This window comes from Artibeus jamaicensis, unplaced genomic scaffold (genome assembly GCF_021234435.1).
Source record: "Artibeus jamaicensis isolate MK-2021 breed Jamaican fruit bat unplaced genomic scaffold, CSHL_Jam_final scaffold_461, whole genome shotgun sequence".
NCBI classification, from domain to species: Eukaryota; Metazoa; Chordata; class Mammalia; order Chiroptera; family Phyllostomidae; genus Artibeus; species Artibeus jamaicensis.
The window spans coordinates 7461964-7474618 of record NW_026522045.1 but is presented as its reverse complement, the minus strand read 5'-3'; the positions used below and the strand labels follow the sequence as shown (position 1 = coordinate 7474618).

The window sequence follows — 12655 nt, the reverse complement described above, 5'->3', positions numbered from 1 at the left end:
CAACCTTGTTGCCCTTACCAGACGCAGCTATAACCCATAACTGCACATGGGTATTAGACTCTATCACTGGTTCCCGACCCGATTTACGGGACCAGGCCTATGACAAGCCTGATTTAGTTCTTTTTACTGATGGAAGCAGCTTCATGTGGGAAGGGCGGCGACTAGCAGGGGCGGCAGTCACCACTGAGACGAAGGTGATCTGGCAGAAGGCGTTGCCAGCTGGAACTTCAGCCCAGCGAGCTGAACTGATTGGCCTAATCCAGGCTCTGCGTCTAGCAGAAGGTAAGACCGCTAATATCTACACCGACAGCAGGTATGCTTTCGCCACCGCTCACATCCACGGAGCCATTTACAAAGAGCGTGGCCTCCTCACTGCCGGTGGGAAGGAAGTTAAGAACGAGGAAGAGATCCTGGCCCTCTTGGAAGCTATATGGCTCCCCGCAAAGGTAGCCATAATACATTGCCGAGGGCATCAGAAAGGTGAGTCACCCATCATCAGGGGAAACGAATTAGCTAATGCCGCTGCTCGGAAAGCTGCTGAAGGAGAAGTAGTTGTTCTTCCACTCATTCCACGCCTCGAAATCCCCCCAAAACTTATCTACACCCCCGAGGAAGAGCAAGTTGGTCTAAAGGCAGGGGGGGTTAAAAACTCTAAAGGGCAAATTGTACTACCTGTCTCCAAGATTTTCCTTCCCCAAGGGGTCTTAAGAACAATAGCCCAAGAGTTGCATGCGAGCACACACCTCGGCCAGACCAGATTAGAACAGTTAATAAAGAAATATTATACAGGGTCAAAGTTAAGAGATACAGTTCAGTCAATAACCACTAGATGTCAGACATGCGCTAAGGTAAATGCCCAGAATAAGAAGTATCCTCCCCCTGGTGAGGTACCGAGGTAAGAGTCCAGGTGAGCTATGGGAAGTAGATTTCACCGAAATGGGACCAGGAAAATCTGGGTATAAGTATCTCTTAGTATTAGTAGACACTTACTCAGGTTGGACTGAAGCCTTCCCCACTAAGGGGGAGACCGCTTCCATTGTATGCAAACTACTCCTAAGAGAAATTATCCCCAGATATGGGCTTCCATTAGCTATTGGCTCAGATAATGGCCCGGCCTTTGTCTCAAAGGTCTCCCAAGAATTGGCCAGCAAACTAATGATTGAATGGAAGCTCCATTGTGTTTATAGACCCCAGAGTTCAGGACAAGTAGAAAGAATGAACAGAACTCTAAAAAAGACTATTATTAAATTAAAGGAAGAGACTGGCGAAAACTGGGTCGAGCTTCTTCCTTTTGCCTTATTCCGGGTAAGGTGTACCCCTTACGTGGGGTCTTGGACCCCATATGAAATCATGTTTGGGCAACCTGTCCCCATTATTCCCAAACTTTCCAGTGAAGAAATAGCCAGCACAAATTATAACTTCCTTAAGTCCCTCCAGGCCTTGCAGCAGGTGCGACAGGAGATACGAGTCCTACGACATCAGCCCCCAGCTGAAACGACCCAGTGGCCTACTCCTCCTGAACCAGGCCAGTGGGTGTGGATCCTCAACCACCGGCGAGGAAACCTGGAGCCACGGTGGGTCGGCCCCTTCCAGGTCCTGCTCAGCACCCTCTCTGCAGTGCGAGTTGCAGAGAAACCCTACTGGATTCATCTATCACACACAAAGCCAGCTCGACCTCCTAGGGAACATCAAGGCACATGGCGAGTCAGCAGAGATCCCGAGCGACCGCTGAGCCTAAAGTTCCTGAAACAGTAAGGTTGTTCCTGATTACAGTAACTCTGTCCATGAACCACGGGAAAGCTCTGAGCCAAGGCCTAGAACAGCAGGAGTGGGTACTCATAAGGACAGCAGATGGCACAGTCATTGCCACCAATTTTACTTGGGATACAGGCCCAGTGACTCTAAGTGCAGATTTCTCCCAGTTTTTTGGTGACAAACTTTGTGATGTTCCCGGAATGAACAGAATAGACCCATACAAACAAGGATTAGGGAATCTCTGTGAAAAGGGTGGGAGAAGATGGCTTAAATCGAGACCTCATCCGAACCCGGTTCTACGCTTGCCCAGAATCCCCACCAGGGAAAAGACAGACGTGTGGCGGCGCTCTTGGGGACTACTACTGTAAAGCATGGGGTTGTGAGACCCTCTCCAATGGGTGGAGCCTCGGAGGGGGAAGGGATAAAACTATCACCCTCCAAAAAGGGTGAAAGATGGAATCGGAACTGCGCCACAAACGACTGTAATCCAACTGTAATAACTGTTTTAAACCCTAAAGACCCCGAATGGGCTAAAGGACAAACCTGGGGCCTCCGCCTATATATCACAGGGGATGACCCAGGAACTCTATTTACTGTAAAGAGATTACCCACCAGGGGAAGGCCCCTCCTGAGAGGAGCAGTAGGCAGATTGCCACCTCGCCCGCCCAAACCTACTGTAAGCCTAGCCGCTACGCGCTCTCCTGACCCAAAAGGAACCAGACTCCCTCCCAGGGCAACTGAGGCCTCAGCGCAGCTTAGAGAGGAAGAGGAGAACCCTAGGCCATTGCTCCGAAGCCCACCACCCTTAGTAGGCAGACCTCATCATCAAGGAGAGTCGGCCCTAAGCCTCTTAGAACAAGTGTTTCCTTATTTTAACTATACTATGCCAAATGTTACTGAGTCTTGTTGGCTATGCCTTAGCCCAAGGCCCCCATTCTATGTTGGCCTGGGGGTTAACTCCTCCGCAGGGGGAAATAACACTCCCATCACAATGCGCCTTCCCCCAGGGAAAAGACAGGTGGAAGGTCTTGAACAATGTGAATTTGAAGGTACCATCACATTAGCAGAGTTTCATGGACAGGGAACCTGTTACCTGTTAGCTAATTTCACCCTCAATGATTCGAATTATGCAGATTACTGTCTCAACTTAGTATACATACCAAAGACCCCAGGAACATTGACTGTAACAAGAGCCCCAGAAGGGCTATGGTTTATATGTACCCAAGGTATTTTTAAATGTATAGTTCCTACTAACCCAGAACTTTGTGTTAGTGCGTATATTATTCCCCAAGTATACCTGTATGGAGGGGATCCCGACTTTGTACTACGACCCCCCTTCCAGAGTCAAGCGGACTCCATTGCTCATACCCATAGCTGCCACTATTGGTATCATTGGATCAGCAGCTGTTGGAGCGGGGGCACTAATCCATGGGGAGGATAGCCTTAGACGGTTATCACAGACATTCTCTAAAGACGTCTCCCTGCTCCAGGAACAAGTAATGTACCTAGAACGCCAAGTAGACTCCTTAGCTGAGGTAGCACTTCAGAACCGAAGGGGGCTTGATCTTGTGTTTCTTCAACAAGGAGGATTATGTGCAGCCTTAGGGGAAGAGTGCTGTTTTTATGCCAACCATTCGGGGGTAATCAGAGAAAGCATAAAGATGCTAACCAAGAGACTAAAAGAAAGAGAACAAGAGGAACAGACCTCTTCATGGTATGCCTCTCTGTTTAAAGCTTCCCCTTGGCTGACCACGCTTATTTCCGCATTAGCTGGCCCTATACTTATCCTATTGCTTGCCCTGACTGCAGGACCCTGGATCTTGAATAAGATTTTTGCATTCATCAGGGACAGGATTGATGCCATCAAGCTTATGGTATTGTCCCAACCATATACTATCCTGCCTCAAGATGACCGGCAGTCAATGGTTTAACTGCTACCTAACCGGAGGGGGGAATGTAATAGCCATTAGTAGTAGAAACATACAAACAGCCGTTAGGCATCTGCAGTTCCTGAGACTGGGTAATAAATAAATGTCAGGGAATGGCTGGGTTAAAATTCCTAGCCAAATAAGGTAACTGACCAAGGCCCGCCAGATGAGACCCCCAGCTCCCACCCACCAATTAGAGACTTTCGCCGTTTTTTAACTTAGCAACCTGGCTAATAGCTAACTGCCACATCTGCTTCTGTAACCCCGCATTCGCTTGCTCTGCCCTATAAGAACCCCGTAGTCTGTGAGCCTGTAACCCCGCATTCGCTTGCTCTGCCCTATAAGAACCCCGTAGTCTGTGAGCCACGCGCGACTTCCATCTGTAGCTTTAAAAGCTAATGTGAATCCGTTCACATCTGGAAAGCTCGCCCCTGCGCAGGTAAAGCTTGGCCACCAAATTTATAATTGGACTATTATTTTGTAATCAATAAAACTAGAAATCTTTGAAACCTATTTTCGTCTCTGAGAGCGTGCACTGACTCATCTGTTGCCTACAACACTTTAGGAAACACTTTGGTGACTTTTCTAACATAGCTAGACATAAACTTACCATATAACCCTGAAATTACAATCTTAGGTATTTACCCAAGAAAAATGAAAACTTACGTACAAAGACCTGTTCTGGAATGTTTATAACACATTTAATAATAATCACCAAAACTGTAAATCTGTAGGTGAGTTATTAAACAAACTGCAGAATAATAGAATACCTCTCAGCTATATAAGGCATTAACTATGGATACATGCAACAAAATGGGTAAATACCATCAACATGTTAAACAAAATAAGCCAGATCCAAAAGTCTATATACTGTATGTTACGTTTATGACATTATGGAAAATAAAAAAAACTATAGGGGCAGAATTTAGATCATTGGTTGCCAAGAACTGTGACAGAGAGTTTCAATGGAGCAGAAGGGAACATTTTGGAGTTATGGAAATATTCTGTAACTTGACAGTACAAGCATACTTCCCTTTATTGTGCTTTTCTTTTTTTAAAGATTTTATTTATTTTTAGAAGGGAAGGGAAGGAGGGAGGGAGAGAAATATCAATGTATGGTTGCCTCTTATGTGTCCCCTGCTGGGAACTGGCCTGCAACCCAGGCATGTGCCCTGACTGGGAATCGAACCACAGTCTTTTGGTTCGCAGGCCCGCACTCAGTCTACTGAGCTACACCAGCCAGGGCTATTGTGTTTTTCTTGTTTGTGCTTCCCAGGTATTGTTTTTCTACAAATTGAAGGATTGTGATATCTCTGTGTCTAGAAAGTCTACTGGTGCCATTTTTTCTACCACTACTTGCTCACTTCATGTCTGTGTCACATTTTGGCTACTTTTTTAGTATTTCAAACTTTTTCAATATTATAACGCTAATATTTGTTATGGTGTTTTGTGATCAGTAATCTCTGATTTATTATTTGTTTTGGAGCACCACAAACCACACCCATATAAGACTATGAACTTAGCTGATAAATGTGTATATTCTGACTGCTCCATTGACCTGCCACCCTTCTGTCTCTCTCCATCTCTTCAGGATTTCCTGTTCCTTGAGACACAACAATATTGAAATTAGGCTAACTAAAAAGCGTACAATGGTATCTAAGTTTTCAAGCTAAAGGAAGAGCTTCACATCTCTCACTTTTTATCAAAAATTAGAAATGATTAATGTTAGTGAGGAAGTCATGTCTTATTTTTTTTGAAGATTTTATTCATTTATTTTTAGAAAGAGGGGAAGGGATGGAGAAAGAGAAGGAGAGAAGCATCAGTGTGTGCTTGCCTCTCAAGTGCCCTCTATTGGGGACCTGGCCTGCAACCCAGGCATATGCCCTAACTTTAAATTGAACCAGCAACATTTTGGTTTACAGGCCCAGGCTCAATCCACTGAGCTACAGCAGCCAGGGCAGGCATGTCTTATTTTAAGAAATTGATCTCACCCACAGGTGCAAACTCATCAACAAAACAAGCAAGCAAAATATAACCAGAAACCTTGAATTAAAGAACAAACGGACAGCAACCACAGGGGAAGGAGGAGAGGGATAATGGGGGGAAATAAGAGAAGGTCCATCAAGGAATATGTACAAAGGATACATGGACAAAACCAAAGGGGGTAGGTTTGAGAGTGGTAGGTGGCAATGGGTGGGGTGTAAATGAAGACAACTGTACATGAACAACAATAAAAAAACTAAAAAAAAAGAAGGACAATGCCAGAGCCACCCCAACTTTCAACAGTCACCTTAATCTCTCAGCAGCCATTAACAGTGAGGCAAGATCTTCCACCAAACAAAAGATATGACTCCCTGAAGGCTCAGATAATAACTCAGCATCTTTTACAATAAAGTATTTTTAAATTAAGGTGTGTACCTTGTTTTTTAGAAATAATGCTATTAAGCACTTAACAGACTACAACATAGTATAATATAACTTTCATGTACAGTGGAAAACCAAAATATTTGTGTGACTTGTTTTATTGCCATATTAGCCTTATTGTGGTAGTCCGGAATTGAACCTGCACTATCTCTGTGGTATGCCTGTATTTGTTGATACATGACTGTATATATTTGTCAAAACTATAAAACTATACATCTAAGTGAGTGAATTTGACTTTTAAACTATACTAAATTCTCTTTAGTGTTATGAAAATACCCCAAGTCAGAGTATAACGTATATAAAAAATTAGTATTTTACTATGAGAACAATGGGACTACATATAAGAATACTGATTTGTGCTTTAGGTAAATGATTGCCAAAGAAGGTCATGAGTACTGCAATGTATGTGTGAAAATATCCTCTGGAGTGTTCAAAGAATATATTAGAAATTCAATTGTTCAATCTCTTCAATTAATTTTTATTAACATCTATTTCTAAACTTGCTTGAAAATGTTAGGGGGGCACCTAAGACAACTGAATTTTGATGTAGTGGTATAATTCTTTCTATATATTCTTATCTTCATTAAATATCTCTTTTGTTGAAAGTTAGTTAACACAAGACAAATGTTAAGAATCCAAATGACATCAACATCTTATAGTTTGTGAAATTATCCTCATTGGCAAAGCCTTTAACTACACTGGAGTTCTCACATGCCACTAAACCATGTGAGCAAAAGGAAAGGAAGGGGTAGAAACCAAAGTGTTATAATCTGGACATTGATATCAAGGTAAGAATATATCCCCAGTGAGAAAGCAGAAGCCAAATATCATATGAGAAAGAGTGGTTATAGAATAAACAAATTTCAAATTTTTAGTGTATATATCATCCATATAAAAGAGTAGAAATGGTCCATTTAGAATACCCCCAAAGACCATGAGGGAGCCATGAGCACTGGTAAAGCAAAGAATCTTGGATATTTAATGACTATTCAAAATAGTCCATGACCCCTAAAACATAGGCACAAGAAACTAAAACAGGTTGTGAACAAAGTTGAAATCTTGTTATTAATGTTCACTGATAAATATCAGCCCATATGAAGAGAAAGAAAAGCAGAATAAAATTGACTAAGGATGGAGCATCCTCAGTAAGTAAAAGGCAAACCAGACAGTGAATCACTGCCAGGGCCAAAGGGACATATAATCTCTGTTGAAATGTATGTGAACATGAATAAAAAAAGGAAAAAAGAAAACTAATACTAAGCAGTGACCTAAAGTCACAAGAAGATAAACTTGCTATGTTTGGAGATTTTGTATTGTGGTTAATTCTAAAACCTACACAGTGCTAATGGATGAAGCTGCTAAAATCATATGATCTCACCTTTAACAGGGAGCTAAACAACAAAACAAACAAGCAAGCAGGAAAAAAACAAACAACAACAACAAAAAACCAAAGACACTGAAATAGAGAACAAGGGGATAGTGACCAGAGGGGAGAAGGAAGGGAAGTTAAGGGGAAAAGGGGGGAGGGATTTGGAGGAACAAATAGAAAGGACACAGGGATGAGAACTAAGGGGGGTGGAAATGGGAGGGAGGTGGGGAGCAAGGGGCGGGGGAGGCTGGGATGGGAGAAATAGACAAAAAACTGTACTGGAAAAATAACTAAATAAAAGTAATAAAAAAGATTCAGAATGATGGAATTGGAAACATATTAAAAGAAATAAAAGAAAGGCTGATGAGAACCTTACAACTTAATCATCACAGCACAAAGCTTTACTACATGTTGAATATTAAATTAGAGGGACTAAGCTGTACCATTAGTCCCTGGATTAACAAGCAAAAAGACAGACCTCTGTGGGATCTGCCTTGGGGATTTAAAGAAAAACAAACTTCCTTCTTCATTCTCTGACACACTCAGAAGAGAAGATCCAGGCTGGACCAAAATTATTCCTGTTACCACTCTGAATAAAAGTACTTATCAGTACTTTAGTGAGGAGATATGAGAAACTGCTAAAGATAAAATGTCTAAACTTCAGAGTTTCTCAGACAAGCATTATGACAAGGGACTGTATATTAGAATTTCTCAAATAGATATACTGACATGGATTTGGGACAGAGTTCTTCTAATTTTACTAGCTGGCTGGAGTGACAAATGCTACTACAAATATCAAAAGGTATTACAAAATTAAAATAATTTTTAAAAGTTCAGCAACAGTCTAAGGGTGTAGCAGGAGTAGATATGAACATAAGAAGGGAGGAGAAAAGAAGAAAAGAAATTCAAAATGAACCACTGAAGATCCGAAAGTGTGTATTATTGGTTGGTACATCTGGATATAGACTAGAAATTAATCTGTGAAATCTGAAGCATCTAGAAAAATTCTTAGGGAATTGATTTGTGTTTCACTGCCTAGTTAAACACAAAAAACAGTGATGTTAGAAGCCTCTATTATCTTAGAGCTTTTAATAGTTTTTCTCCTTTTGTGCTATACATATCCTCCTGAAAACTTGCAAGGAAGCTTTAAAATAACTTGAATAGGCAACACTAGAGGATACTCACACAAAAAGTAAAGAGAATAAGTAAAAGGCTTTCTTCTGTTAAAGAAGAAAGAAGATGGACAATGAAAATGGAGAAGCTATCTGGCTGGTGTAGCTCAGTGGATTGAGCATGGGCCTGCGAACCAGACAATCGCAGTTCGATTCCCAGTCAGGGCACATGCCTGGGTTGCAGGCTGGTTCCCTGCAGGCCAGTTCCCAGCAGGGGGCGCACGAAAGGCAACCATACGTTGATGTTTCTCCTCCTCTCTCTTTCCCTTCCCCTCTAAAGATAAATAAATAAAAAACTTTAAAAAAAAGAAAATGGAGAAGATATACAAAAATACAAATACATACTGGGCACCAAAGAAACACTGGGGGAAAATACTCAAAATTTAATTTCAGAAATGAGAAGCAGTTCTATAATGTCCCAGTATACAGGCCTTATTAAAGTTATTGCATAAAAGGAATGATTGAGCCTGTATGTGGTAGGAGATTGGGAGGGGGTGAGATGTTGGTGTGTTAGGGAGATCATTTCTGTTATTGGATACTTTGACTTTGGGGCCTCTCGAGATTTATTCTAGGGTAATCTTTTAACTTTTTAATGCTGCCTTATGTACCCAAGGCAGCCAGGCATTAATACTGGTGTTGGTGTATCTTGGACTCATACAATAACACAATGACTTAAGAAAATGAACTGAGGGGTCAGATATTTGGACACAATGGCTACCTATGGAATGGGGTAATTTGCAAGGATTCCTTTAGAGTCAGGCAGTTGGTTGGGATCTATAAGTCTTCCATAAGTAAACATCATTATAGCCATTTGTACAATTTTTATCAGAATTTAACATATTTAATTATATCCTAACACTAATATCTAAGGTTTTTAATTCAAAATGGCATGGCCAATAAGCTAGAATTAAAATAAATTGCACTCCATATTCTCAATTTAAACATGTTTTAACATGGGAAGGAGAAAGCCTTACCAATGTCACATGGACTTTGGAGGGCCCAGTCCAATAATCCCGTTGCTTTGATTCTCACTCCAGCTGCTTGTCCAGCAGGACCTTCTTCCTGGTTGATGCTTCTATGGTTGTACTTCCTTTTTGGGATTCAGATGGCTTCACATGCACATTCCCTAGGTCATGTACATCTCTGGCATTAACCTAGGTTGTCCAAAAGGAGACAGGGAATCAACCAGTTAAATGGAAAAAAAAAAAAACCTTCAGCAGCATGTCATTGTGAAGCATAGGAAAGAGATGAAATCTCATCTGTAATGTAGATGTTATGTTTATTTTCTTTTTGTTTTTATTAAAATGTTCTCTGGGATACAGTTGTTACTTGGTTCATGCTGAAATCATCTCTCTCAGGAAAAGTGTGAGGTGTGGACAGGAAACAGGGAAATGACAATTGCTTTCTGTCTTTGGTTGGCCAAATTCTACGTAAATATATTTTAATGCTTTTTTTACTTCTCCCATTGGTGCTAATTTGGGGACTTTTATTCTAGACACATATAAATTTGTAAACAGAATTACAATGACACTTTACATGCTGTTTCATAGTCTGCTAATATAAAATAGGTTTCATGGCTTTGTTCACTTTGTAAAATAGTTGCTTAAAAAAAATTTCGAAAATCTGGCAAGTGCCATCTTGTGACCAGTACCAGAACTGCCTCTTGTTACTATCAGATCCTCCTTACAGTAGGAGGTTGGGAACTACATCTTGCCAAGCCAGCAGTTTTCTCAGGCTTCCAGAATATACTATGCTCAAAATTATAGCTTTGTTATGCATTGCACAAAAAATAGAATGCTAATGTCTTTACTTCCAATGGTCTAATCCAAAGAAAATGGGATGCTTAATGAAAACTGAAAAGATAATGATTTATAAAAAGAATGTATAATTCTGGAAAAAAAAGAATCACTATTATTGTTTCCTGAGTATTGTTCCATATTTTTCTTTACATATGTACATGGATGCATATAGTTTCAGAAAATCTTTTTACCATGCTCAAATCCATGGTTTGAAAGTTTTTCCATATTAATAAGTATTTTCGATGTCATTTTTAATGAATCACTTCAAATATAATTACCCCCTAATTTGTAACATTTTATCTCAAAATTTTATCTGATATTCTTTAAAAATGAGTAAATATGAATTACAAATTATTTTAAAATAGATATTAAAGAGTTTCCTACCTCTCCAACCATACAAACAATACCATTAGGAGGTAGCCTTATATTTTTTCTGATTTTGTTACACAAATTTTATTAATAGAGTACTTTATCTTTGCCATTCTGCAATTTTCGTTTTTCAACTAATATTACTTCTCAGACATGTTTTCAAATTACTACGTGTTCATATTTCCATTTGTCAGCTGTATAACATTCAAATGTATGTATTGCATCATGCCACATAATATTTTTAAAAGCTCTAATAGAAATGCACCACATTCCTTCTCTGCCTCACTCTTAAACTTAAAATATAAAGACAGTTCTTGCTGACGATTGCCATACCTGTGGGTCTGAAAGAATGAGTTGCAAGAAGGATGCATGCAGGGCTGTAGCCAACACAGCAACCAGACTATGGGCTTGATCAGATCCAGGAAAATTTCCACTATTGGAAAAAACCAAACAAGGGGGTATGTTTTCACGTCTGTCTATATGTGTGTATGTCTATGAATGTTTATTTGTCTGAAACCAAACGGGGGTACTGTTTCAGCTTCATTTTGTCCTTCTAATGATAAAAAATGATCATAAAATAAATCAATTCTAAAAATGTTGAAACTGGATAAAAATATATTTTGAAACCCTCAGTAATCTGAATGTTCCAGAGATGCTGACTGTTAAGAGAGGATTCTAGTTCTCTCCTCAAGGAAAATGCATACATACACACACACACACACACACACACACACACACACGCACACACACAAATGCTATCACTCAGCAGCATATCTGGATACCTCTCATGTTTCTGTATATTTATATTTCGGTTTGTATGTGACACTTTTTATGTTTACATTTTTCTATCAGTAATTTTTGTGTAAAATGTTTACATCAAAATATAATAAACTCTGTAATAAAGGTAGAAATATGGAATGCCATGTAAAAAATTAACAGGAACAGCATGCCTCACTGAAGTCTTAATTTAGAAGCGGTAATCTGATCTCCCATTCCCACACTGTGGACTTCAGAAAATATCGGGAGAAACTAAATTTTCTGGGGGTTGACTCTGTCACAATTAACAGCAATTTACCCAAAACCCTATTTCATTCCCACCTCTCACAGTTAACAATCTATTGTTTTTCCACCATAATACCACAGCCCGAAGAATCCCAGAAAATAACTAGCTTTAAGACAGCCATTACCTTGAAGCTTCTTGTCAGCTGCAGCCTCGTGAAATACAGCCCCTCCCCCAAGATGGGCCAGGAAAGGCTCTCTTCCAAGCTTCTGAGAATGCTCCACCCCCTCCCTGTGATGGGGAAGGCAGGGGGCCTTTTCCTCAATTAGAGGGAGGAGAATCGCCAAGTCAACTGAAATTCACTTAAAGGGGAAAAACGGTCATTTTTAAAGGATTTCAAAATGAAATCGCAACATGTGTCCCTTTAATTTCCGTTCAAAACACAGGGGTAGGTGATTTCCTGAAAAGTAGCAAATCCCTTTGTCATGCTATAAAGACCCAGTTAAAAATATCTTACATATTTTTCTTGCACTTTCTGGCACTTTATTTTTACAAAGATGTTAGGATACAGCTGGTCAAGTATCAGGGGAACACTTTGTAAAGTATATGATTGTGTAATCATTATTCTGTACTCCAGAAAATAATTCAAAAGAATATTAAATTGAAAAATTAAATTAAAAATGTAAAAAAAGATATGTTACATTCTTGTTTGTGATTGCGGTGAATTAATACATTATTTTGTGAAGAATTAAATCTCTATAATTTTAATTCTTGTGGCCCTGGGACATGATATATCTCTCTTTTTACTCAGATTGTCTCAATCATCCTTTAGAATATTT

At 40.0% G+C, this 12655-nt stretch overlaps 1 protein-coding gene across 1 annotated transcript in view; it reads right to left on the bottom strand.

Moving 5' to 3' along the window:
• The window catches only part of PWWP3B (PWWP domain containing 3B), a 33206-nt gene extending 21149 nt beyond the window's left edge, over positions 1 to 12057 (bottom strand). The window contains exons 1-2 of the mRNA XM_037164149.2: positions 12004 to 12057; positions 9623 to 9802 (exon numbers count right to left, since the gene is read on the bottom strand). The gene's annotated coding sequence lies outside the window, so the exon portion shown is untranslated. The remainder of the gene's footprint in view (positions 1 to 9622; positions 9803 to 12003) is intronic.
• Between the last annotated feature and the right edge of the window lie 598 nt (positions 12058 to 12655).